Source organism: Cervus elaphus, chromosome 28, assembly GCF_910594005.1.
Source record: "Cervus elaphus chromosome 28, mCerEla1.1, whole genome shotgun sequence".
In the NCBI taxonomy this organism is placed as follows: domain Eukaryota; kingdom Metazoa; phylum Chordata; class Mammalia; order Artiodactyla; family Cervidae; genus Cervus; species Cervus elaphus.
In genome coordinates, this window is record NC_057842.1 from 50,387,677 (window position 1) to 50,414,102 (window position 26,426).

General features: G+C 40.8%; 1 long non-coding RNA gene across 1 annotated transcript; it reads right to left on the reverse strand.

Moving 5' to 3' along the window:
- Nucleotides 1-3,075: 3,075 nt before the first annotated feature.
- Nucleotides 3,076-26,314, reverse strand: LOC122685453. Its single transcript, XR_006338394.1, has 3 exons — nt 26,058-26,314; nt 23,971-24,073; nt 3,076-3,222 (listed from the first exon to the last, which is right to left on the reverse strand). It is a non-coding gene; the product is annotated as an uncharacterized LOC122685453 (long non-coding RNA).
- Between the last annotated feature and the right edge of the window lie 112 nt (nt 26,315-26,426).

Consider the following 26,426-nt stretch of genomic DNA (forward strand, 5'->3'; position numbering starts at 1 on the left):
TCTGGAAAGATGGGTCACCAAAGGCTCAACTCCAGCCCACATGGAAGGGCCCCTATCCTGTAATACTTTCTACCCCACAGCAGTCAGGGTACCAGGACACAACTCCTGGATTCATTACTCATGAGTCAAGCCATGGAAGAAAACAGAAGAGGGCACTCAATACACCTGTGAGCCCCTGGGAGATCTCAGATACCTATTCAGAACTAGAAATTAGTGCCATTCTAATGAGCACCCCCAAAATTAAGTTTCTGAGGATAAGATTTCTCATGATAGCTCTAAAGAGCCAACATAGCTTGGCAGGGGTTGTACTTCAAAATAGACAGGAGATAGATCTCCTTATCCCTGAACAAGGAGGGACTTGAGCCATCTTGAATGAGTCCTGTTGTTTCTGGGTAAATACCTCCAGATAAGTTAAAGAAAGTCTCACAGTCCTCAAGAAAAACATTCAGACCCTACAGGATCTCAAAGAATGAGCTAGAGAGTCCTTGGGATGGCTACAGTCTCTCTTTGGGGAATTCTTCTCCTGGCGAGGGGTAATTTGGAGTTGGTTAATGCCCCTACTAATCCCTGTTATCACCATATTGATGCTGCTTATGATTGCTCCATGTATTATCAATCGTCTAACCAGTTTTGTCTCTGACCAGGTCAAAAAGCTACAACATGCAGTGCCAGTTCAACAAGGATATATAAAACTACAGCCGACCATGGAAAATATCACCCACCCTTAGATGGACACTGCTACAAGGACTCAGGCTTGAGACTAGCACGAGGGGGCAGCCCAATGCCCCTCGCCATCCCAGTTCAGCAGGAAGTAGCCAGAAAGACCTCGATGCCCCTATTCCCAAAGAATTGGGCCTGCCATCTCTTGAGAGGGGAATGTTAGGTAGTTAGAATAGGAAAAAAGGAGTCTAAAATGGTGTTGGCTAAAAGACAAGGAAGGCAAAAGCCCACAAAAATAGAACAAAGGACCTGAGTGAGAACCTCACGTAAAACAAACAGCCCTCCTGGCTAGCCCAATTTACATAAGGCAGGCGCAGAGGTAGGAGAAAAAAACATACAAAAAGAGGAGCCAAAATTGGACTGGGGGCTTCTCTTCTCTTCACATCTTTTGGATCAGCCCGCCCTCACGTCTCAAGGATGTATTTTCCTATACTTTGTAAATAAACTGAGCAGTAACACTGGTCCATCTGAGAAAGTACACTGGGCTGTAACACTGGTCCGTCCATTGCTTCAAATTTTTGTTGTGATGAGACAGAACCGAGGAAATTACAAACTCCCCCGAAACATATGTACATGAAGTGTTAGTGGCTCAGTCAAGTCTGTCTCTGTGACCCCATGGGTCATAGCCCACCAGGCTCTTCTGTCCATGAGATTCTCCAGGTAAGAATAGTGGAGTGGGTAGCCATTCCCTTCTCCAGATGCTGCTGCTGCTGCTAAGTCGCTTCAGTTGTGTCCGGCTCTGTGCGACCCCATAGACGGCAGCCCATCGGGCTCCCCCATCCCTGGGATTCTCCAGGCAAGAACACCGGAGTGGGCTGCCATTTCCTTCTCCAATGCATGAAAGTGAAAAGTGAAAGTGAAGTTGCTCAGTCGTGTCTGACTCTTAGCAACCCCATGGACTGCAGCCTACCAGGCTCCTCCGTCCATGGGATTTTCCAGGCAAGAGTACTGGAGTGGGGTGCCATTGCCTTCTCCGCCTTCTCTAGATACATATGTATAAATATATAGATAGATAGATTTTAAAAAAAAAAACTGCCAGAAGTTGATAAATATGAAAGACAGAATTTTAAAAATGCAATATAAGAACTTTACATGTTTTTAATTAATAAATTAAAATAATTTGCAAAATAATTAAGACATAGCTAAAGAAAGATTCCCATAAGTAAAGATGTGCATACACAGATGAGAAATGCTCAGAGCTTTCCTAGGAAAAAGCCAAAAGAAATTTTCATATAGATTTATTACAGAAAGAATGTATTAAAGGAAAATTCCTAAATAAACATCATATGAGGAAGATGCTTTGCATGAGATGAACAATTGGCTTGTTCCAGTTTCCCCTACTAAGCAATAAATATTAGTAAACAGTGAAAACATTTTAAGTTTTGAGTAAACAAGCCTGTTTCTTTTTTCATACCAAAGACTTTAAAATGTAGAAATGTTGTCTTTCATTTGAAAGCAACTAGAAAACATCTTAGATGCAGAAAATATGACATCCGTGTACCTTACTAGTAAAATTTACTTAGAGATTTATCTTTTGTAGCAAAATACTGAATCAAAATAAAGAACTAAAAATGGCATATGACTTTATGGGAAGGTCTGATGGTCTGCCCATATTCTTTCTGAACCCTGAATGAAGAAATGCAATTAGATCTGATTTTCAGGTGGGTGGAGGAAGGAAGAGCTAGAACCTGTGAGGTTTCACTCAGCTCTGCTTCATCAGGTTCTTAGTGAAACGTGTTATTTCTTGAATTATGACTACAGTCCACAATTTAGGAGACCTCACACTGTCAATTTAATACTGATTTTTCTCCTATGGAGGTGGTAATTAGTTAAAAGTATTAGCCTGGCAGGCTACAGTCCATGGGGTTGCAAAAAGAGTCAGCCACCACTCAGCGACTAAACAACAGCAATTGTTTCCTTACCCAGAGCCTGTGAGCAGAGTTTTTCTACAGACTTACCTCCTGGAGGATAACTTGCTAATGAGAAAAGTATGGGAAAATAGAGTCAGTGCCCTTTGGATAAATTCTCTTTTGGAATGAAGGTCATTCAAAAATGTAAGTATCAATAGGCTAGAGGTCCAAACTCTGAGGTTAACTGAAGTTTTGCTCAGATTGAATCCCACAAAAGCACAACATATTGCTAGATTTCTAAGTACCTCATAACCTGAAGTTTTCTGTTCTGATTCCTTCAAAATAGTACAGCTAATGCACTTAATCTTCACTTGGAAGTTCATTTCCATTGCAGATACCGAAGAGTGTTAGATCCTAAGTCAATTTGGTTTAACTCAACACATTTACTTTATTCTTGCACTACACACGTTATTCATTACTGATGAAAAAGATAACTAACCACAAAGAGGAATCAACCACAGGTTTTATTCTTGAAATAAGGAACTTCCCAAGAGGTTGTTAAAGATGTAGGACCTGGCCCAGTTCCCAAAGGTTCCGATTCATTAGTTCTTCCACAGGATCCCAAGTGAGAGATTTCTTTGGAAACATTTGTCTAGAAGACAAGCATAGAATCTATATTTTAATATGATGTCACAATTAGTCATTATTTTAACAATGGTTAAATCACAGACGTCAGCACCAGAAGATCTAGATTTGAATCTACTACTGCTACTTACTACTATATGACATTGGGTAAGTTACTCTCATATCTCTACAAAATCTTACCTCCTAGGGTTGTAGATGATTATAACAAATAAAGGAAATTAAGTCTAAAGACATGAACTAAACCTTAGAGCTCTAATAATTTTGTTTTACTGAAAAGTGCTGCAACAAAATGCCCCATTACGATAAAGGGACTTGGTGTAGGCAAAAGGAAAGTTGGAGACAAGATGTAGAGTCTGTAGATGAAGTGTGAGATTATGAAAGAGACGAACAGCAGTACTGAAGTAAGAGGATTGCTTAAAGTTTTTTCTGTTGTGTGCAAGGTACATGAAGAACACTTCATAACATTTACATTACTAGCCAATGTTTTTGAAGTTGGACTTGCTTTTGCAGGGAATGCCAGAAGAAGTGTTGAGTCTGTTCTCAGAGTGGGCTGGGTGCAAGAGAAGAGGCTGCTCAAAGGGTATAGTCATATTTCTGTTGCATAAGTAAAAGGCTACTAGGCTAACACATGACAAGCCTCCAATAAATGCTAGCTATTACTCATGGGATGTCAAGTGCTCTAAAAAGAGGTATGCAGAAGGTTGAACAGAGATTTCCCAAAAAGGCATGTCCACATCCTAATCCTCAGAACCTGGGGAAATTGCTTTATATGGCAAAAGATGTGATTAAAGTAAGGATTTTGAGAGGATGAGTTTATTCTAACATAGCTGCATGAGCCCTAAATGAAATCACATGCATTCTTATATTCTGTGAGGCAGAAAGAGTTTTCAGACCTAGGAGGGGAAGGCAATGAGATTGGAGCCATCAGGCCGCAAGTCAAGGAACTCTTGGAGCCACCAGCAGGTGGAATAGACAAAGAACAGATTTTTCCTCAAAGCCAGTAGAGGGAACACGGTCCTGTTGATACCTTGATTTTAGACTTCTGGCCCCTAGACTGCAAGACAAAATACATGTATATGTATATATTTTTAAATTTTATTTATTTTATTTACTATAACATAATAATAATATTATTATCATATAATGTGCCAGGTCTTTGTTGGGGCATGTGGGATCTTTGATCTTCATTGAGTCATGTGGAATCTTTAGCTGTGGCATACGAACTCTCAGTTGCAGCAGTGGGATCTAGTTCCCCAACCAGGGATTTGGAGCCCCCTGCATGAGAAGTGCAGAATCTTAGCCACTGGGCCACCAGGGAAGTCCCTATCTATTATTTTAAGTGACCCAGTTTGTGGTAATTTGTTATACCAGCCACAGGAAAACTAATACAAAACATTTTGCCCAATTTGTGAACGTAGAAATTGCTTTCGGAAGCTGAAGTAATCTAAAAAGATAGAAAGAGTCCAGTTTCAGTTCAGTTCAGTTCAGTCGCTCAGTTGTGTCCAACTCTTTGCGACCCCATGAACAGCAGCATACCAGGCCTCCCTGTCCATCACCAACTCCCGGAGTCTACCCAGACCCATGTCCATTGAGTCAGTGATGCCATCCAACCATCTCATCCTCTGTCGTCCCCTTCTCCTCCGCCTTCAATCTTTCCCAGCATCAGGGTCTTTTCAAATGAGTCAGCTCTTTGCATCAGGTGGCCAAAGGATTGGAGTTTCAGCTTCAGCATCAGTCCTTCCAATGAACACTCAGGACTGATCTCCTTTAGGATGGACTGGTTGGATCTCCTTGCAGTCCAAGGGACTCTCAAGAGTCTTCTCCAACACCACAGTTCAAAAGCATCAATTATTCTGTGCTTAGCTTTCTTTATAGTCCAACTCTCCCATCCATACATGACTACTGGAAAAACCATAGCCTTGACTAGATGGACTTTTGTTGACAAAGTAATGTCTCTGTTTTTTAATATGCTGTCTAGGTTGGTCATAACTTTCCTTCCAAGGAGTAAGCGTGTTTTAATTTCATAGCTGCAATCACCATGTGCAGTGATTTTTGGAGCCCCCAAAAATAAAATCAGCCACTGTTTCCCCATCTATTTGCCATGAAGTGATGGGACCAGAAACCATGATCTTAGTTTTCTGAATGTTGAGCTTTAAGCCAACTTTTTCACTCCTCTTTCACTTTCATCAAGAGGTTCTTTAGTTCTTCTTCACTTTCTGCCATAAGGGTGGTGTTATCTGCATATCTTAGGTTCCAGTTTAACTATATGTGAAACATCAATTTAGAAGAAAGCCATCAGACAGGAAATAATAAATTTTTTTTCCTAGAAATATAAATGGTGGGCCATATGGAAAGATAAGAAATGAAATTAGGCATGGTCAGTTAGGTCTTTCAATGGTACAACTAAGAAGCCAAAACTCTAAGCACTGGTACTCAAAGTGTAGTTTTTAGAATGTCAGAGGCAGCGTTACTCAGAACCTTTTAAAAATGTATAAGTGGGGGCCACATTCCAAACCTATTCAATTAGAATCTGCATTTTAACAAGATCCATGGGTCATTTGTATGCATTCTAATATTTGAGAAGCATGCTTCCAGGACAAGGTGATTGGAAGATTTTGAAAGATTTAACACACATCAGGGACAAGGTAATATTTGCATTTTAGGTCAAACAATGTGATAGTATTGTGAAGAACAGATTTGACAGGGGTAAAACCCAAGGAAGAGACAAGTGACTGCCATGGTACAGGCAGGAGATCAGTGAAGTTTTGAACAAAGGTGGTGGTAATAGAGATGCAGGGGAAATGACACAACTTTAAGAAATATTCAGATCCTGGTCTGATGTGTGCTAATGATGCTTATACCTAGGTTCTATAACATGTCTTGATTCTTTATGATTAAATTCACTTTCTTTTTTAAAAAAGCTTTTTATTGAAACTATTTTCAACTTGTTAAGGAGGAAACATATTACTTTCAGACATAAGTGGTCCACACAACTGCAAGCTTTTACCTTAAGTTGTTCCAGACAGGAACGTGAAATGACTATTTTCTCTTTCTTTCATTTATTTAGCTCCACTGGATTGTTGTGACACGTGGAATCTAGTTCCCTAACAAGGGATGGAAGCCAGGCCCCCTGGATTGGGAGTGAAGAGTCTTAGCCACTGGAACACCAGGGAAGTCCCTATGCTCCCATTACTAACAGGATCCCAAAAGGACTTTCTTCTTGGCATAGTTTCTGTTGAAGCACCAACAAATGCTAGGATACCCAACAAAGTATGAGATACATTCTCTTCTCCATAGGCAGGTTTGCAAAGGAAATGTGTTCAAAAAACTGTTACATGATTCTCTGGGCCTTCAATCAGATTTAGCATATAAACAAGTGTCATAGAAGTAAATTTCCTCAGAATACTGCAGCTGTGTTGTCGGTACCTACCCCCTGCAGAGAATAGATGTAGGTGAGTATGATTTTCCAATCTCAATTCAAGTAGATACTTCCAGGGGACCATAGCAGAGCTTTGAAATGTGCCTTCTGCACCCAGAAAATGCAAAGATCTAGTGTACTGATGCCCCAAAGGCTTAAGTGGACTGTGGACAGAAATGACTCTACTTCCACTCGAGGAAATTGAGAGGCTAAGAGCATGACCCAACTTCATGTGGAGCCTAAAGAGTGCCATCGCTTTAGGACTGGTCTTCATTCCAGAACTTATCAGGGCAAGGGGTGTATGCCAGGGAGAGAGCTGGAGTGAGTCATCTTGGGGGTCTGTCTAACAAAGCCATCTGGAGGAAGAAGAGGTTCCCCTTGAAACAAAGTGTAGGTGCACAGCAGACTTCTCAGGGCCTGAGGAAGGAAAGATGCGTGTGTCAGGGGACTGAAAGAGTTGGGAGGGTCTGGCTGAGAACCTTCAAAGAGACCCCAAGATAAAGAGTCTGCTTTAATCATTTACCTGTAATCAGGATCTGCAAGGGTCCCTGCCTTTAGACTCAGAGAGGGAAACACCAGGCTTTGCAGCCAAGTAAGAAATTTCCTCCATCTCCTGACTTCCTTGCAAACCCCAAAAGGTTTGAAACTGCCTTTCAAACACAAAAAGGAATGTGTGCGACCTTGGGAATGACAGTGATAATGGGGTGGGAGGATGCTATGATATGCAGAAAGGAGAGAAAAGGCTCATCCCACAACTTGGGTTCAGGCCTTTGGCTCTAAGTCAGCTTAATTAATCTGGTGGAAGAGAAAAGAATTAACACTACATCTGAAGGAAATGGCTACCCACTCCAATATTCTTGCCTGGAGAATTCCATGTACAGAGGTACCTGGTGGGCTACAGTCCAGGGGGATGCAAAGAGTCAGATACATCTGAGTGACCAACACTTTCACACTTTCAGGCTTAATTAAGCTGGTGGACAGGAGAAGAATTAACACTAAATCCAGTTTTTCATTTTAGTCATTATACTCTAGTGAATAGTATTAAATAGTCTAATCACTGAATCACAGTAGCAATTGTGATCTAAAGTGAAAATGGAAAGCTACATTATTTAAAAGTAAACAACAATGAACTATAATCTCATGAGTTTTCATCTGGAAACAAGTAAGACATTCCAACAAAAGTTAATGGAACTGTGAGAGAAAAAAGGTTTCATTCTGGTTATGTTAAAAGCTATGTTTGCTCCAGTATGCAGATTACATTAATATTTTAGTCATAAAAAAACTTCTTACTAAATATTCCTTGTAACCCCACAGGCCAAGAATCCAGTAAAGTGACAGATGCCCGTCCAGAGCCTGACCCTCCAGGAATGATGCCCACTTCAGAATGTGAAGAGGAGGAAGGGTCCGGAAGGCCATGCTGGCCATGTGTGGCAGGTGGGGCCATCCTGATGGGCTGCAGGCCCTTCTCACCATGATCCATGCACACTCCTCTAAAGCATAATTCCCGCTGTACCTCTGTGATGAAGCACCACATTCTGGAGAAATTCCCTGCTAATTATCTCTTCACTCTTTGCAGAGGTTTTGAGATTTCACCTTCAGGAATATAAACAAAAGCATCTTTTGGGGATGTGGGCTAAAAAGTCTGTCTTCTTGCAAAGTGCTTCTGAAAATGTATTGAATTGCCTGAATACTGATCTATATACATGTTCATCTGCAAAACATATAAGTGAAATTTTTATTTGTTGTTGTTCTTCATTTGCTAAGTTGTGTCCGACTCTTTGCTACCCCATGGACTGCAGCATGCCAGACCTCCCTGTCCATCACCAACTACCAGAGCTTACTCAAACTCATGTCCATTGCGTTGGTGAGGCCATCCAACCATCTTATCCTCTGTCCACCCCTTCTACTCCAGCCTTCAATCTTTCCCAGCATCAGGGTCTTTTCAAATGAGTCAGCTCTTCACATCAGATGGCAAAAGTACTGAAGCTTCAGCTGCAGCATCAGTTCTTCCAATGAATATTCAGCACTGGTTTCCTTTAGGATTGACTGGTTCGATCTCCTTGAAGTCCAAGGGACTCTCAAGAGTCTCCTCCAACACCACAATTCAAAAGCATCAATTCTTCAGCACTCAGCTGTCTTTATAGTCCAACTCTCACATCCATACATGACTACTGGAAAAACCATAGCCTTGACTAGATGGACCTTTGTTGGCAAAGTAACGTCTCTGCTTTCTGGTATGCTATCTAGGTTGATCATAGCTTTTCTTCCAAGGAGCAAGCGTCTTTTAATTTCATGGCTGTAGTCACCATCTGCAGTGATTTTGGAGCCCCCCAAAACAAAGTCTCTCACTGTTTCCATTGTTCCCCATCTATTTGCCATGAAGTGACAGGAATGGATGCCATGATCTTAGTTTTCTGAATGTTGAGTTTTAATCCAACTTTTTCACTCTCCTCTTTCACTTTCATCAAGAGGCTCTTTAGTTCTTTGCTTTCTTCCATAAGGATGGTGTCATCTGCCTCTCTGAGGTTATTGATATTTCTCCCAGCAATCTTGATTCCAGCTTGTGCTTCATCCAGCCCAGCATTTCTCATGATGTACTCTGCATATAATTTAAATGAGCAGGGTGACAATATATAGCCTTGATGTACTCCTTTCCCTATTTGGAACCAGTCTATTGTTCCATGTCTAGTTCTAACTGTTGCTTCTTGGTTTGCATACAGATTTCTCAGGAGACAGGTCAGGTGGTCTGGTATTCCCATCTCTTGAAAAATTTTTCACAGTTTGTTGTGATTCACACAGTCAAAGGCTTTGGTGTAGTCAATAAAGCAAAAGTAGATGTTTTCCTGGAACTCTCTTGCTTTTTTGATGGTCCAACAGATATCAGCAATTTGATTTCTGGTTCCTCTGCCTTTTCTAAATCCAACTTGAACATCTGGAAGCTCATGGTTCACATACTGTTGAAGCCTGGCTTGGAGAATTTGAGCATTGCTTTGCTAGCATGTGAGATGAGTGTGATTGTGTGGTAGTTTGAACATTCTTTGGCATTGCCTTTCTTTGGGATTGGAATGAAAACTGACCTTTTCCAGTCCTGTAGCCACTGCTGAGTTTTCCAAATTTGCTGGCATATTGAGTGCAGCACTTTCACAGCATCATCTTTTAGGATTTGAAATAGCTCAACTGGAATTCCATCACCTCCATTAGCTTTGTTCATAGTGATGCTTCCTAAGGCCCACTCGACTTCACACTCCAGGATGTCTGGCTCTAGGTGAGTGATCATTCCATCATGGTTATCTGAGTCATGAAGATATTTTTTATATAGTCCTTCTGTGCATTTTTGCCATCTCTTCTTAATGTCAGGTCTGTTAGGTCCATACCATTTCTGTGCTTTATTGAGCTCATCTTAGCATGAAATGTTCCCTTGGTATCTCTAATTTTCTTGAAGAGATCAGTAGTCTTTCCCATTCTATTGTTCTCCTTTATTTCTTTGCACTGATCACTGAGGAAGGCTTTCTTATCTCTCCTTGCTATTCTTTGGATCTCTGCATTCAAATGGGTATATCTTTCCTTTTCTCCTTTGCCTTTAGCTTCTCTTTTCTCAACTATTTGTAAGGCCTCCTCAGACAACCATTTTGCTTCTTTGCATTTCTTTTTCTTGGGGATGGTCTTCATCACTGTCTCCTGTACAATATCATGAGCCTCTGTCCATAGTTCTTCACGCACTCTATCAGATCTAATCCCTTGAATCTATTAGTCACTTCTACTATGTAATCATAAGGAATTTGATTTAGGTTATACCCGAATGGTCTAGTGGTTTCCCCTACTTTCTTCAATTTAAGTCTGAATTTGACAATAAGGAGTTCATGTTCTGAACCACATTCAGCTCCCGATCTTGTTTTTGCTGACTGTACAGAGCTTGTCCATCTTTGGCTGCAAAGAATATAATCAATCTGATTTTGGAATTGACCATCTGGTGATGTTCATGTGTAGAGTCTTCTCTTGTGTTGTTAGAAGAGGGTGTTTGCTATGACCAGTGCATTCTCTTGGCAAAACTCTGTTAGTCATTGACCTGCTTCATTTTGTACTCCAAGGCCAAATTTGCCTGTTACTCCAGGTAGCTCTTGACTTCCTACTTTTGCATTCCAGTCCCCTATAATGAAGAGGACATCTTTTTTGGTGTTAGTTCTAAAAGGTCTTGTAGGTCTTCATGGCACCATTCAACTTCAGCTTCTTTAGCATCATTGGTTGGGTCATAGACTTGGATTTCTGTGATATTGAATGGTTTGCCTTGGAAACAAACAGATCATTCTGTCATTTTTGAGATTACCTCCAAGTACTTCATTTTGGACTCTTTTGTTGACTATGATGGCTACTCCATTTCTTCTAAGGAATTCTTGCCCACAGTAGTAGATATAATGGTATCTGAGTTAAATTCACCTGTTCCAGTCCATTTTAGTTCATTGATTCCTAAAATGTTGATGTTCACTCTTGCCATCTCCTGTTTGACCACTTCCAATTTTCCTTGATTCATGGACCTAACATTCCAGATTCCCATGCAATATTGCTCTTTATAGCATCAGACTTTACTGTCATCACCAGTCCCATCCACAACTGGGTGTTGTTTTTGCTTTGGCTCTGCCTCTTCATTCTTTCTGGAGTTATTTCCCCGTTCTTCTCCAGTAGCAGACTGGGCACCTACCGACCTGGAGAGTTCATCTTTCAGTGTCATACTTTTTTGCCTTTTCATACTGTTCATGGGGTTGCATATGTATGTATTTATAATTTCTTGTGTCTTTGCGAAGGCTTAAAAGCAGAAATTCTCTCACAGAGTATATATGTCAATATGTATTTTGTAAAATTCACGTTAGTGGTTGTTAGATAACCAAATCTCTTCAGAGTTGTATAATCTGAGGTTTTATGTTCAAGCAAGGGACAATTTTATATCATTGTACATTGATTGTACCTAGATTTTAAATTTTAAAACGATGCATTGATGAAATCCACATCATATTTCTAAGGAGCAACTTATTTTTAAGCAACCTTGGATATATATTTTAAGTACTAACATACTGAAATGAATTATCTGTCTTTATTTCTCTCTCTTCTGCAAAATAGCAGCATAAACATCAAATGAGAGAGTTGCAACCAAAATGAGTCCTTTCTTCTGGTCTAGAAAATACCAGGATTCTACACGATAAACCATACAATAAAGAAGGGAATGAGGGAACCCTTGACACCTTTGGTGCCAGTCCCCAGGTCAAGTCTTCCTGTTTGAAATTCCGCATCTTGCCAAAAGATGGGGCTCTTGTATCCAACACAGAAACTGAAAGTGATGGAGGATAATTTTTCAGATTGCTGTTGCATAGTCTCTCAGTCATGACTTATCTCGTTTGTGACCACATGGACTGCAGCCCATCAGGCTCCTGTGTCCGTGGAATTCTCCAGGCAAGAATACTGGAGTGGGTTACCAATTCTTCCTCCAGGAGATCTTCCCAACCCAGGGATCAAACTCATGTCTCCTGCATTGCAGGCAGCTTCTTTCCTGCTGAGCCACCAGGGAAGCCCACTTTTTCAGATAACAAGGATTTATGTTCATTACAGCCAGCAATGGCCTTTTGCTAGCAAGAAAGTTCAGCTTTGGGAGATGGGCCAAGAGGCATTTAGACACACTCTTTCAGTGAGATTCTCAACGTCTTAGAGATTCAATTTCCTTACCTGTGAAATCTAGATAATAAAAGTGTGAATAACAGAGTTCCGGAAGAAGTGCTTAGCACAATGCCTGGCAAACAGCAGATAGATGGGCAACGAACGTTAGCTGTCATCCTTAAAAGCCCAGTGTCTGTCTTCTCTGCTCTGTGCCTGCTGACCCACAGTAGGTAGTCAATGTACAGTATATCAGTTGAATGAAAGGCTGAATGAGCCTTCAAATCAACCTACAGAGTTAGCTAAACATAGCTTTTAGTCTGAGACTTCCGAGCCTTTGAAATCAGAATCTTATGCCTGACTGGAACCTTGGCCTTCCTGGCCAATGACTCTATAATATCTGCCTGCCCAATTGTGATTTGATTGACTTTAATCATTCTGGCTAAGGTGGTGTTTCAGTTTCCAGTCTGTTTCAATTTAAATCTTGTATCTTACTGTACAAAATCACTGCAGATGGTGATTGCAGCTATGAAATTAAAAGATGCTTATTCCTTGGAAGGAAAGTTATGACCAACCTAGATAGCATATTAAAAAGCAAAGACATTATTTTGCCAACAAAGGTCTGTCTAGTCAAGGCTATGGTTTTTCCAGTGGTCATGTATGGATGTGAGTGTTGGACTGTGAAGAAAGCTAAGCGCCAAAGAATTGATACTTTTGAACTGTGGTGTTGGGGAAGACTCTTGAGAGTCCCTTGGACTGCAAGGAGATCCAAGCAGTCCATGCTAAAGGAGATCAGTCCTGGGTGTTCATTGGAAGGACTGATGCTGAAGCTGAAACTCCAATACTTTGGCCACCTCATGCAAAGAGTTGACTCATTGGAAAAGACCCTGATGCTGGGAGGGATTGGGGGCAGGAGGAGAAGGGGACGACAGAGGATGAGATGGCTGGATGGCATCACCAACTCGATGGGCATGATTTTAGACAATTTCACCAATTTCACTCTTCCTTATGGAGGTTTTTTTGAGTTAACATTCTTTCTGGGGGAATCTTACTCAACACCCAAGCCTCAAAATCACTGAATTGTTGCTAATTCAACCTTATTTTTTAGTATTGCCAGTACTGGTATTAATAGTTCCTGGAAAACTCTCAAAAGAACTGACTTTCAGAAGTACAAGTCAGTAATCTTGGTAGAATCCTTGTATTTATATATATTGGACAATTAGGGGAGAAAGAAAATGTTAGTATTCCTTCTTCAATCTTAACTTCTTGTCAAATATGTTGAGATGCTTCGTAATAATTCAGGATCCTTAGAAACACAAACTTGTGAAATCAATCATTGAGAAAAAATTTTCAAAGAAACAATTTAATTTTTGGAAAAAACAAATTCTCTTGTCAGTGAGGTGAAGATTTGGGGGTATGCAGTAAAGAATTGGGGCTTGCCCAAAGAGAAGTCTTGGCCTCTGCCCTCAGCCATACAGTATCTGCTGTTTGCCAGAGGGCCGTGGGTCCTGGAGGGTTGTCTAGCAACAGGATTTAGGGTGGGGCCTGGCCACACCCATAAATCTTAGGTTGGGGGCTGGCCCTGTCACGGGTCCAATTGTGTGACTTAGGGTAGGGGTTTGGGGTCACAAAGTATCCATGGACCTGGAAACTGGGATTAAATAAGGGGACAATCAATCAATCATGTCTACATAATAAGACTCCCCCAGGGACTTTCCTGGTGGTCCAGTGGTGAAGACTCCTTGCTTGTGCTTCCGATGCAGGGGGTGCAAGTTCCACCCCTAGGCAAGGAGCTAAGTGACTAAGATCCCACATACCGTGTAGCACAGCCAAAAGACAAGAGAGCCCCCCATGCCCCCCAGCACCCCGTCCCCTGCCAACAACAACAAAAAGCAGCTCTGGACAGCAGCCTCAGGTAAGCCTTCCTGCCTGGCCCTCTGGCAGTACTCGGAACATGTTGTCACTCATCGGTGTTGGGAGAGTGCCGTGTTCTGACTAGAAGACAACTAAAACTCTGCATGTGAGCCCCGCCTGGACTCCGCTCTACCACGCCTTCTTTTGACTAATCTTAATCTGTATCCTTTCCCTTTAATAAACCATAACCATGAGCGTGACAGCTTTGTGAGTTTTATGAGTCTTTCTGGCAAATTATTGAAACGGAGGTAGTTTGGGTCCCGCTCAAACCCTTGCAAACTTACAGTAGGTGTCAGAAGTGAGGGTGGTTTTGTATAAGGACTGTGCCTCTAAACTTAAAAAAAAATTGTTTTTATATTGGGGTATAGCCAATTAACAATGTTGTGATAGTTTCAGGTACATAGCAAAGGGACTCAGCCATACATATACATGTATTCATTCTCCCCCAAATTCCCCGCCCATCCAGGCTGCCACATAATATTGAGCAGTTTCATGTGCAATATAGTAGGACCTTGCTAGTCATTATCCATTTAAAAAATAGTAGTGTGTACATGTCTGTCCCCAATTCCCTAACTACCCCTTCCCTCCATCCTTCCCCACTGTGCCCGTACCTCTAACTTTGTAATTGACCTAAACTTCTCATATGGAATTTCCAGATTTGTCTGAGTAAACAAGTCACAGCAAGTTAACTTGATTGTCATCGTGGAAGTACCAGTTACACTGGCTGTGCCTGACCTTAGAGTAAACATAACCTGTCTTTGAAGTTTAAAGACTAATGACAACTTTAATGCAAATTATTACTTAATAAACACCTTTCCTATACTTTTATAGGGTTTTCCCATAAGAAAAGACTTTAAAATAGAGGGTGGAAATATCTCTTTCAAGTATCAACAAGCTACACAGATTAAGACTAGGACAGCAACAACTTGAAAAAATGTTGAGTGACATATTTTGTTAATATGAATTTCAAATCTAAGAAGATAATCTGTATTTATAGGAATCAGAATAGTGGCTACTTTGGGCGGCTGAAGTGGGGTGAGCTGAAATGAGTGATGACTGGGAGGGTCATAGAGTATTTTGGAGAGTTAGAAATGTTCTGTAACTTGATTTGGGAAGTAGTTACATGAGGTGGTATATGGCACTGTACAATTAAGATCTGTAACTTTAGTACATTTCAATTTTTAAAAAAGCTATACCTCAATAGAAAAATGTTAAGTCCTTAGTCATATAATAAAATAAACACTGAGAGTAAAAGGAAAATTATATTTATTTAACAGATACTTGAGATCTCTGTGTCAGGCATTCTGTTATTACTTGTGGATACATCATAAAGCAAAAAACAGAAATGATACCTATTTATAAATGACCGAGTTAATCATTTTTAGACTTTATGCTACTATCAGCAACTGCTTGGACTTTAAATTCAACATGTCTTTTTTCTCCAGGATTAACCCTACAAATAAACCTTTTATGATTTTGCATATGAAAGGCTTTTATAAATAAATTACAGCTATTCTTATATGCCTAGTTCAATTTTCACTATTTCTGCAAAGGTTTTGTGCAGAACAAAAACGTTTTGCAGCGAGAAATGGCCTACCTTTACTTTAAATTCCTTTTGTATTCATAAAGTAAGCATCATACAACTCAACACTTACTGTTTCTGAATAGTCTTGAGTATTAAATTTGTCTTCTACCCAAACTGTACATTCTTCTAAGTTCCTTGAGACTAGAGATCACATCACATTTTTTTGGAGGGATGTTTCACACTGCTGAGTGAAGTATGGGTTTTGTGATATATGCTTAATTACTTGTGGGTTCAGCTCAGTTCAGTTCAGTCGCTCAGTTGTGTCCAACTCTTTGTGACCTCATGGACTGCAGCACTCCAGGCCTCTCTATCCATCACCAACTCCCAAAGTTTACTCAAACTCATGTCCAGTGAGTCAGTGATGTCATCCAACCATCTCATCCTCTGTCATTCCCTTCTCCTCCTGCCCTCAATCTTTCCCAGCATCAGGGTCTCAGGGTCTTTTCAAATGAGTCAGTTCTTCACATCAGGTGGCCAAAGTATTGGAGTTTCAGCTTCAGCATCAGTCCCTCCAATGAATATTCAGGACTGATTTCCTTTAGGATGGACTGTTTGGATCTCCTTACAGTCCAAGGGACTCTCAAGAGTCTTCTCCAACACCACAGTTCAAAATCATCAATTTTTTGGCGCTCAGCTTTCTTTATAGTCCAACTCTCACATCCAAACATGACTACTAGAAAAACTATAGCTCCAACCAGATGGACCTTTTTGGCAAAGTAATGTCTCTGCTTTTTAATATGCTGTCTAGGTTGATCATAGCTTTTCTTCTGAGGAGTAAGTGCCTTTTAATTTCATGGCTGCAGTCATTATCTGCAGTGATTTTGGAGCCCCTCCTCCCCCCAAATAAAGTCTTTCACTGTTTCCACCTTTTCCCCATCTATTTGCCATAAAGTGATGGGACCACATTCCATGATCTTAGTTTCCTGAATGTTGAGTTTTAATGCCACTTTTTCACTCTCCTCTCACTTTTATCAAGAGGCTCTTTAGTTCTTCTTTGCTTTCAGCCATAACGGTGGTGTCATCTGCATCTCTGAGGTTATTGGTATTTCTCCTGGCAATCTTGATTCCAGCTTGTGCTTCTTCCAGCCCAGCGTTTCTCGTGATGCACTCTGCATATAAGTTAAATAAGCAGAGTGACAATATACAGCCTTGACATAATCCTTTCCCTATTTGGAACCAGTCTGTTGTTCCATGTCCAGTTCTAACTGTTGCTTGCTGAGCTGCATACAGATTTCTCAAGAGGCAGGTTAGGTGGTCTGGTATTCCCATCTCTTTCAGAATTTTCCACAGTTTATTGTGATCCACCCAGTCAAAGGCTTTGGCATAGTCAATAAAGCAGACCTAGAATGAACTTGTACTTCAAGAAGTAGAAGTACTTGTGGGTAGAAAGAATGAAAACTTCACTTTGACCATATTGAACATGCTTAAGAATAGCTTAAACTTCAGGAAAAACTGATCCTTAAAGTAATTACTAGTCAGGATTTCATTTTTCCATTTTTTCACTAGCTCACTTTTTAAGTGCTAAAGAGATAAAAGTTATTCCTGACATTCTATTCTGTTCTCTGTGGCTCAGTTCTGATAAGGGAAGAGAGGTTCTTCTTATCTGTTTAATACCAGTGTATTTGCTTTGAGAAGGAAAAGCATTCTGGGTGAAACATTTGTCTCCAAATACTTCTTACCTCCTGGTTATTCAACTCAGGACAGTCGCCTGAAATAAAAACTACATTTTACAGCTTCCCTTGCAACTAAGTAGGTCATGTGATTGTGAGCGACAAGTATACTTTCAGTTCCCAAAGGGACGTCATTGGGTTCCTTCTCTTCCTTTGGACTGCTACTTGGAATATGAGTAGGAGTCATCTTGCACTATTAAATGAGGACAACACCCTAGAAAGGGCAGAGTGATGAGTAGGTGCCTGCATCCCTGGATGAAAACTGAGAAAGCAAGCTCAACAGTCTAGGATCACTAATACATTCTGTACATGAGGTACCTATTGTTTATTGTTGTTATTGTTGTTTAGTCCCTAATTCATGTCCAACTCTGTGACCGTATGAACTGTAGCCCACCAGCCTCCTCTGTCCATGGCATTTCCCAGGCAAGAATACTTAACCTTGAAATACCTTGGTTGCCATTTCCTTCTCCAGGGCATCTTCCTAACCCAGAGATCAAACCCATGTCTCCTGCATTGACAGTTGAATTCTCTACCACTGTACCACTTGGGTCTCATTGTGCTATGCTGTGTTTAGTTGCTCAGTTGTGTCCAACTCTTTGCGACCCCATGCACTGTAGTCCATCAGGCTCCTCTGTCCATGGGGATTCTCCAGGCAAGAATACTGGAGTGAGTGGTCATGTCCTCCTCCAGGGGATCTTCCCAATCCAGGGATCAAACCCAGGTCTCCTGCATTGCAGGTGGATTTTTTTTACCATCTGAGATACAGGAAAGCTCATTATATATAGCTTAACCAATTTCCTACCTTATCAATGGGAGTAATCATAGAATGATAACAGTTGGCACAGAATAATTCTTCCCTTCCCACACAGTGCTTTAAGGAATAAATATGCTTCAGCCCCAAATTTTGGGTGAATCATTGGCTTGCATGGGAAAAAAAAAAAAAAAAAAGACCTAGCTTCTGCTATCAAAACACTAATTAAAAATGATTAGTTTTGGAGCTAAATACCCCTAATCATTTTTCACTAAAACATATACTCACACTTATCATGGGGTGTCTCTTGGCATTTGGGCAACCAATTGGACAGCAAATTAAAGTAGCCAATAAGAACTGTGTGAATAGTTCTCATTATATATTTTTATGCTGACTTTGAATAGTGTTGCTTTTTAATATCTAACCTTGACTACAACCTTGAAATAGTGTTAACCTGCATTTAGTAATATTTTATGAAAATTTAGCATATGTTATTATAAAACAATTAAATATATTCATCCACTGAGAAATTCATAATTTTAAGGCTGCCAAAAGATGAAAAACTTTCATTTTGTATCTTCAACTTGGAAATTTCTATAGCTATACATATCTCAAAGTGCCTCTGTGCTAAGCTGCTTCGGTCATGTCCGACTCTTTGTGACCCTATGGACTGTAGCCTGCCAGGCTCCTCCATCCATGACATTCTCCAGGCAAGAATTCTGGAGTGAGTTGCCATGTCCTTCTCCAGGGCATCTTCCCAACCCAGAGATTGAAATCATGTCTCTTTTGTCTCCTGCATTGGCAAGCAGGTTCTTTACCACTAGGGCCACCTGAGAAGTCCACACATCTCAATACCTTAAATGTATTCCCATATATTTCAGGATCCTCGAATTCTATTTCACAGAAAAATGTCCTTCTACCAAGATGAAGTATAACCTCCCCCATGGTCTTCAGAGCATCTTTGTCTGCCTTCACCTAATTATTTCCTTCTTTGCTTATTTCTTTCTTGGAGGTTCTTTCCCCCCATCAATCCTTACCTCTACTCTTCTATTTTAAAAACACACACAGACAAAAGTCTTTCTCAGACCCTAATATTTCTTCATGTATTGTGTTGACTTTTTAAGCAAAAATGATTATCTTCAAAGTTTTCATTTTCTCACTTCTCATTTACTTGCATATATTTGCTATATGATTCCATCTTTTTACTAAAAGTGCTTCCAATTTATCAGTCACCTAAATCTTCATGGACATTTACTCAGTGTCTACTCTCCTTGACTTTGGAGCAGGAATTAACCTTGTTGATGACTTTAAAAAATAATAATTTTGTATGTCTTTGCTTATCACTTATCTTTTTGACCGTTCTTCTCCTTTGCTAGCTCTCTTCTCCCTCTCAATACTGGTATAATGGATACATTCTGAAAGACCCTTTTCCTGATAATAATTTTTCTGAATTTCTTTTAAGGAACTACCCCTGTCTACATTTTATCATGGCACCATTTCATTTACTACACCTTCATTTATTTTCAAACCCCTTATCTTACCAATGTAGGAGATGTAGGAGATGTGGGTTCAGTCTCTGGGTTGGGAAGATCCCCTGGAGGAGGGCATGGCAACCCACTCCAGTATTCTTGCCTGGAGAATGCAACGGACAGAGGAGCCTGGCGGGCTACAGACCATCGGGTTGCAAAGAGTTGGACATGACTGAAGTGACTTGGTATGCATGCATCATCTGTTCTATTGAATTCCCCTCTAGCACTCCTCCCCACCCCAGCATTTTCTCCACTAAGACCTTGCTCCTTGTACCCTTCTTCTTGATCCCATCTACATTGTTTTCTCTCTAGACTTGATGCACAGCCCTCTTCCATGATTTTTCTTTGCCTTTGTCTAGGATTGATACACTTTTTCCCAGAATTCTGTGGTTTCCTCTTGGTTTTTGCCTTTATTTTGCTGGAATATATAGGAGATAACTTTTTTTTTTAGTTTTAGTTTTTTTTTTAATTTTAGTTTTATTTGTTTTTTTCATTTATTTTTATTAGTTGGAGGCTAATTACTTTACAATATTGTAGTGGTTTTTGCCATACATTGACATGAATCAGCCATGGATTTACATGTATTCCCCATCCCGATCCCCCCTCCCACCTCCCTCCCCATCCCATCCCTCTGGGTCTTCCCAGTGCACCAGCCCCGAGCACTTGTCTCATGCATCCAACCTGGGCTGGTGATCTGTTTCACCTTTGATAGTATACTTGTTTCAATGCTATTCTCTCAGAACATCCCACCCTCACCTTCTCCCACAGAGTCCAAAAGGTGATAACTTTCTAAAAGATCACATGGGAGGAAAGTGTTCTGTAGTTCTGCATCCTTGCTGATTTGAAAATTACTTTTGCTTTTACAGTTCATTAATAATTTGAATGTATACAGAGCTCTAGACCGAAAAATATCTACCATTTAAATTTTGTCTTTTAGAGCCAATGCTGCTGAAGAAGTCTAATTTTTATTCCTTTGTTAGTAAAATGTCTTTTATGTTTAGAAATTTTGCAGGTTTATTATTAGTATTCCTAGTTTTTCTTTTTTTCCCCTTTTTGAAAAAAAGATCCCATTTACTTATTTATTTTTGACCATGTCAGGCCAGAGTTGCAGTGCACAGGCTTAGTTGTCCTATGGCATGTGGGATCTCAGGTCCCAGAGCAGAGATCAAACCCACATCCCCTGCATGAGAAGGCGGATTCTTAAGCACTGGACTACCAGGGAAGTCCCTCCTAGTTTTCATTCTTCATTTTTTTTCCTCACTTAAAAAAAAAAAATCTCTTTCTCTTCTACTGATTCAATGTTAGTTAGTTGGATTGGCTCTCCACAACTCTTTAATTTTTCCCATATTTTCCGTTTATGTGTTTATATCTTATATTCTAGATTTCCTTGATTTTTATCTCCAATACTTTCAATGAATTTTCTTATTTAAGTAGTCATGCTTTTAGTGTTTCAGAACTCTATTTCATTCTTTGGTTGCTCTTTTTTTCAGAGTACTTTATATCTCACAGATCCGATATATTCTGAAACCGGGGTACATAAAGTGGAGTGCTTAAAAAAAAATGTTCTTTTTTAAATTTCCAGACTTTTAAGTGCTTCCTTAGGAGTTAGTTACTGTATCTGTTTTTCTGTGTCTTCTCTTTCACCATGGTGAGTTTCCTGATTTGCCTGTTGATTCTTCATTGTAGGTTCCTATATACAAAGAGCTGGTCATTGTGGTTTTCCCTTGCTTTTAGTAAGGAGGACTTCTTCCAGTTCTCTCTCTTGTGTGCAAACTCAGAATAATTAGCAAGGTTGAATAGGGAAGGGCCAGCAATGCCAGATATCAGGCTTCACTTTCTGACAGAGAGGCAAGTAACTGGTTTTCTGGACGGTGGCCCTGAATGCCAGAATGACAGTGGCTTTGCTCTGAGTTGTTAACATGGAAGTCTTCACATCTTCCCTACAATTTGTACAATTAATTTGAAGGAGACTTTGGGGTCTTTTGGTTTTTCTTTTTGTCTATGTGTCTTGGCCTGCTCTCTGTGTGCATGGATGAGAGAAGGAAATGTGTGTGGTGTTGACTCAGTTGTACCATATCTAGGTTATCTCCATTTTCAGCCCTTATTCTCACTTCTGCCCTTTGCCAGGCCTCCAACCAACTCTTCTGTAGCTTCTTCACTATATTTTGTTAGGCAATGGCTTTGAGTGTTATTACTAGTCAAAGCACTACTATTAGCTTTGTGATCCAGAAAACTGTTGACGTTTCATTTACTTTTCTCCCCTTTGCTACCTACTCCTAACTTAAGCACATACATACAAACACGTATCTTTATTCTTTGTTTGCTCTACTTCTACATTTTTATTTCAGGAATGTCTAGGAGAGACTAGCTGGCAGATTATATGCCAAGTCAATCATCTTGAACAGAAACCCAAGAATAACTCTGTATTTTATAAGCACTTTTGCCATTTGGGTAAAACATATTACAGAATCCTCCCTAGTTTGGTCACAGGACCACCTCTACAACATTTTTTTAAAAAATATTTATTTATTTATTTTTGGCTGTGTTTGGTCTTCGATGCTGTGGGCGCTTTTCTCTAGTTGCAGAGGGTGGGGGCTACTCTCTAGTTGCAGTGCTTGGGCTTCTCACTGCAGTGGCTTTTCTTGTTGAGGAGCAGGAGTTCTAGGGCACGCAGGCTTCAATAGCAGTGGCACTTGAGCTCAGCAGTTGCGGTTCCCAGGCTCTAGAGCACAGGCTGAATAGTTGTGGCTCACAGGCTTAGATGCTCTGAGCGATGTGGGCTCTTCCCAGATTAGGGATCAAACCCATGTCTTCTGCATTAGCAGGTGGATTGCTAACCACTGAACCACCAGGGAAGCCCTCTACAACAGTCTTATTCAAAGGGAAATAGAATTACTACCAGGGTAACGGGAGGAGCTCACATTTCTTTAGTTCTTTGGAATGCTAACAAATTCATTTGATTAAGTAAGAAAGAGGACAAAAATGGTGTTTATGTAGGCAACCAATAGTCTGCCAAGGTAGTGATCCATTTTTCCTTCCCAACATAGCTCATTAAAAAGTTTAGGGAGGCTTATTTTAGGATTGAGTCTTTTATTAATCATTATTGCCCAGCAGTTAGGTGTCAGCTCCAGGTAGGGAGCTGCACTGGGGTCCAACACAGATGGAATTTTAAGATCCAATGTTACAAACTGGAGTAAGGAAGACAGCTGGACACTGGATTGAGAATAGGTAATACCAAAAAAAGCATATAAGGTAAGGCTGTGGGACACTGGTGAGCTGAACAGACTTACTGGTCTTACATATTGTGATACTAAGAAATTGACGGGCTGAAAATGAGTCTGCAGCTTATTAACCCATCCCGACAACCCAGGAGGTGACAAGGCTGAGAATGAAAGGCTAACATGCTAATATGATGGAACATAGATAGGGGAGGGCCAAAAACATGGATGACTTTGTTCAGCCACTGAAAATATGTTGGAAACATCCCACCCTGAGATTTTACTTTTGAGACACTTTTGGAATAATTAGGGTAATTTTGGTCAAATGACCTAATTACATACATCACATATATAATTTATATATATGGGTTCATTGTATTGTGGCTGTTTAGTCGCTAAGTTGTGTCTGACTCTTTTGCAACCCCATGGACTGGGGCCTGCCAGGCTCCTCTGTCCATGGATTCTCCAGGAAAGAACGGTGGACTGGGTTGCCATTTACTTCTCTAGGGGATTTTCCCTGACCCAGGGATCAAACCTGTGTCTCCTACATTGGCAGGTGGATTACCTACTGCTAGCTACCAGGGAAGACCCCATATGGGTTCATATTGTACACATATTGTTTTGAAAACTATTTACTCTGCTGTACATCTTAACTGTTTCCATATCAAACAATACAGATTCCACTTTATTTACAGACATGCCATAATTTATTTAAATCAACCCTCTACTGAACATTTTTTCGTATAATACATTTTTAAGTACAATGAGTTTTAATTGGTTGCCCAACCACCCATTAATTTCAACCCACTATACTCAATATTGCCAAGATATTCTTACCATCCCATTTTGAAACTGCCAAATCCTGATTGCCAATGGAACTAAATCCCTTAAATTCAAAATTGAGTCTCTCTTTATAGACAGCTTTCTAGCTAGTTCTGACTTTATTCGTCACTAATTTGTAGTAAGAACCTTCTATCATGGACAAACATTATACTCACCAAAGAATGCATCTGCATTCTTGTTTCCTTACCTTTGCTCAAGGCATATTTTATGGACAGTGTTCCTTTTCTTCATCAGGAATCTTTGTCATCAGACTGTCTTTCCGTTAATGTTTCAGAAAATTCCCCCAGGGACTATTAAGAATACAAAGACAGTTCTTAAAGTTCAATGAAGTATATTCCCTTCTAGATCAGGACTATCTAATAGAATAAGATGCAAGTAAAAGATGCAAGTGACTCATGTAATTTAAAATTTTCCTAGTAAGCCGATTAAAAAGTAAAACTAAACAAGTGAAATTTAACTCAATTACATACCAAATATTATTTCAACACATCACTAATGAAAGAATTAAGCTATTTTACATTTTTTCTTTGTACTAGTCTTTAACATCTGGTGTGTATTTCACACTTACTGCATTTCTGAAATTGGACTAGCTACAAGTATGAAAGTGAAAGTCGCTCAGTCCGGTCCCACTTTTTGCTACCCCATGCAGTCCATGGAATTCTCCAGGCCAGAATGCTGGAGTGGGAAGCCATTCCTTTCTCCAGGGGATCTTCCCAACCCAGGGATCAAACCCAGGTCTCCCGCATTGCAAGTGGAGTCTTTACCAAGTGGGCCATTAGGGAAGCCCAAGAATACTGGAGTGGGTACCCTATCCCTTCTTCAGGGCATCTTCCTGACCCAGGAATCGAACTGGGGTCTTCTGCATTGCAGGCAGATTCTTTTACACCTGAGCTACCAGGAAAGCACATTACAAGTATAAGAATTTATATTTGGCTAGTGGCTTCCCTACCGGACAGGGCAATTCTAAATACAGTCCATTTTCAATTTCCTTCTTATCCCTTAAGTCTCTGAAACTGTGATGAGAACAATCTGTCATGTGAACTCCTAAAACTTATTGCTACCACCTCTCTTTATCATCTGGCCCTCCTTGCATTTTTTACCTTTTGATGCATTTGTCTCACAGCTAACTTGTAAATTTTAAGGCTGGAATCACGAACTGATTGACTTTCCAGGTTGTAAACACCTTTAACAAAACCATTAACTGATTCTTCTCTTGATGCCTGGCTCTCCTGCACCTAGGTCCTGTTAAGTAAACCTTCACAATCTACTTAAAAGTCAAATCCAGTGGTCAAGGCAACCATGTAACCTAAAGCAGACACCTTCTCTGGCAAGTGCAAGAAGGGGATCTTCTTCTCAGGATCTGAAATCTATTTCTCTCAACTATGCATCTCTTGAGACCACATGAAACAAATCTATGTCACATGAAGAGTTTTTACATATTTGGAGACAGTCCCAGTAGCTTTTGTTCTTCTATGAGAATCTTCCCAAGTTCAGACAGTACTTCATTTGTCATGCTTCTGAGAACTCGTCATCATTTTGCTCTTCTTTGAAATAGTTCCAGCATGTCTGAGGTCTTCTTGAAGTGTCTGATCTAGAACTGAACGGCAGAACCTCAGAATTAACAGTTGGGTCTGTGAAATGTATAATTGGATCACTACTGGCAGCCTCTATAAAACACGGTGCTATGAGCCATCAAGGCACATTCCTTACAAGAATATGTATGGAAGAGAAAGAAGGAGCCACAACACGTTATTAACTCGTACCATCTTTGCATGCTCGGCTTTTAGTCTAGAATTGTACACACACGCGAAGAGCTGACTCATTTGAAAAGATCCTGATGCTGGGAAAGATTGAGGGCAGGAGGAGAAGGGGACGACAGAGGATGAGATGTTTGGATGGCATCACCGACTTGATGGACATGGGTTTGGGTGGACTCCGGGAGTTGGTGATGGACAGGCAGGCCTGGCGTGCTGCGGTTCATGGGGTCGTAAAGAGTTGGTCAGGACTGAGCGACTGAACTGAACTGAATTGTACACACATACTTGAGGTTAGTTTTTCTTAACCTCTTCCTGATTTTCAACTGAGCCAGGTAATCTCCAGGCATTTTGTTTTTGGTGGGGTTCGTCAGACAAAAGGACCAACTAGAAGACATAACTTTGAGAAAACTAAACTGAGAATCAGAAAGCTTAAGGAAGGCGGAACTTGAGAGCAAGGAATCATGCATAAAGTGACCAGCGGCCAGGATTTCTGGCTGGTGATGACAGTGGCAATTACCTTGGTTCTTCGCTCATACTCAGGGCTCCTCTCTCCTTTATTTGTAAAAAGCATTACTTCCTCCAGGTCTTCGTCGGACACGACTGAGCGACTGAACTGAGCCTCCAGGTCTTCGCCTTACAAATGGGTGAGGAGAAGATGAGGCCGACCCAACTGCAGAGAAAGACGCTCAGGTAATTAGGAGGTGGCAGGAGCGGCGTGGTGACGGCAACCTCCACACCCGGAATCCCAGGAGCGCGCGCACGCGCGCCCGCCCCAGAGCCCGCCCTCGCAGCTGGCCGGGTCCCGACGGGAGCTCCGCGGCGGGAGGCGGGGCGGCGGCGCGCGCGCGCGGGCGGGGTGGGGCTGAAGGAGCCGACGCGCGACGTT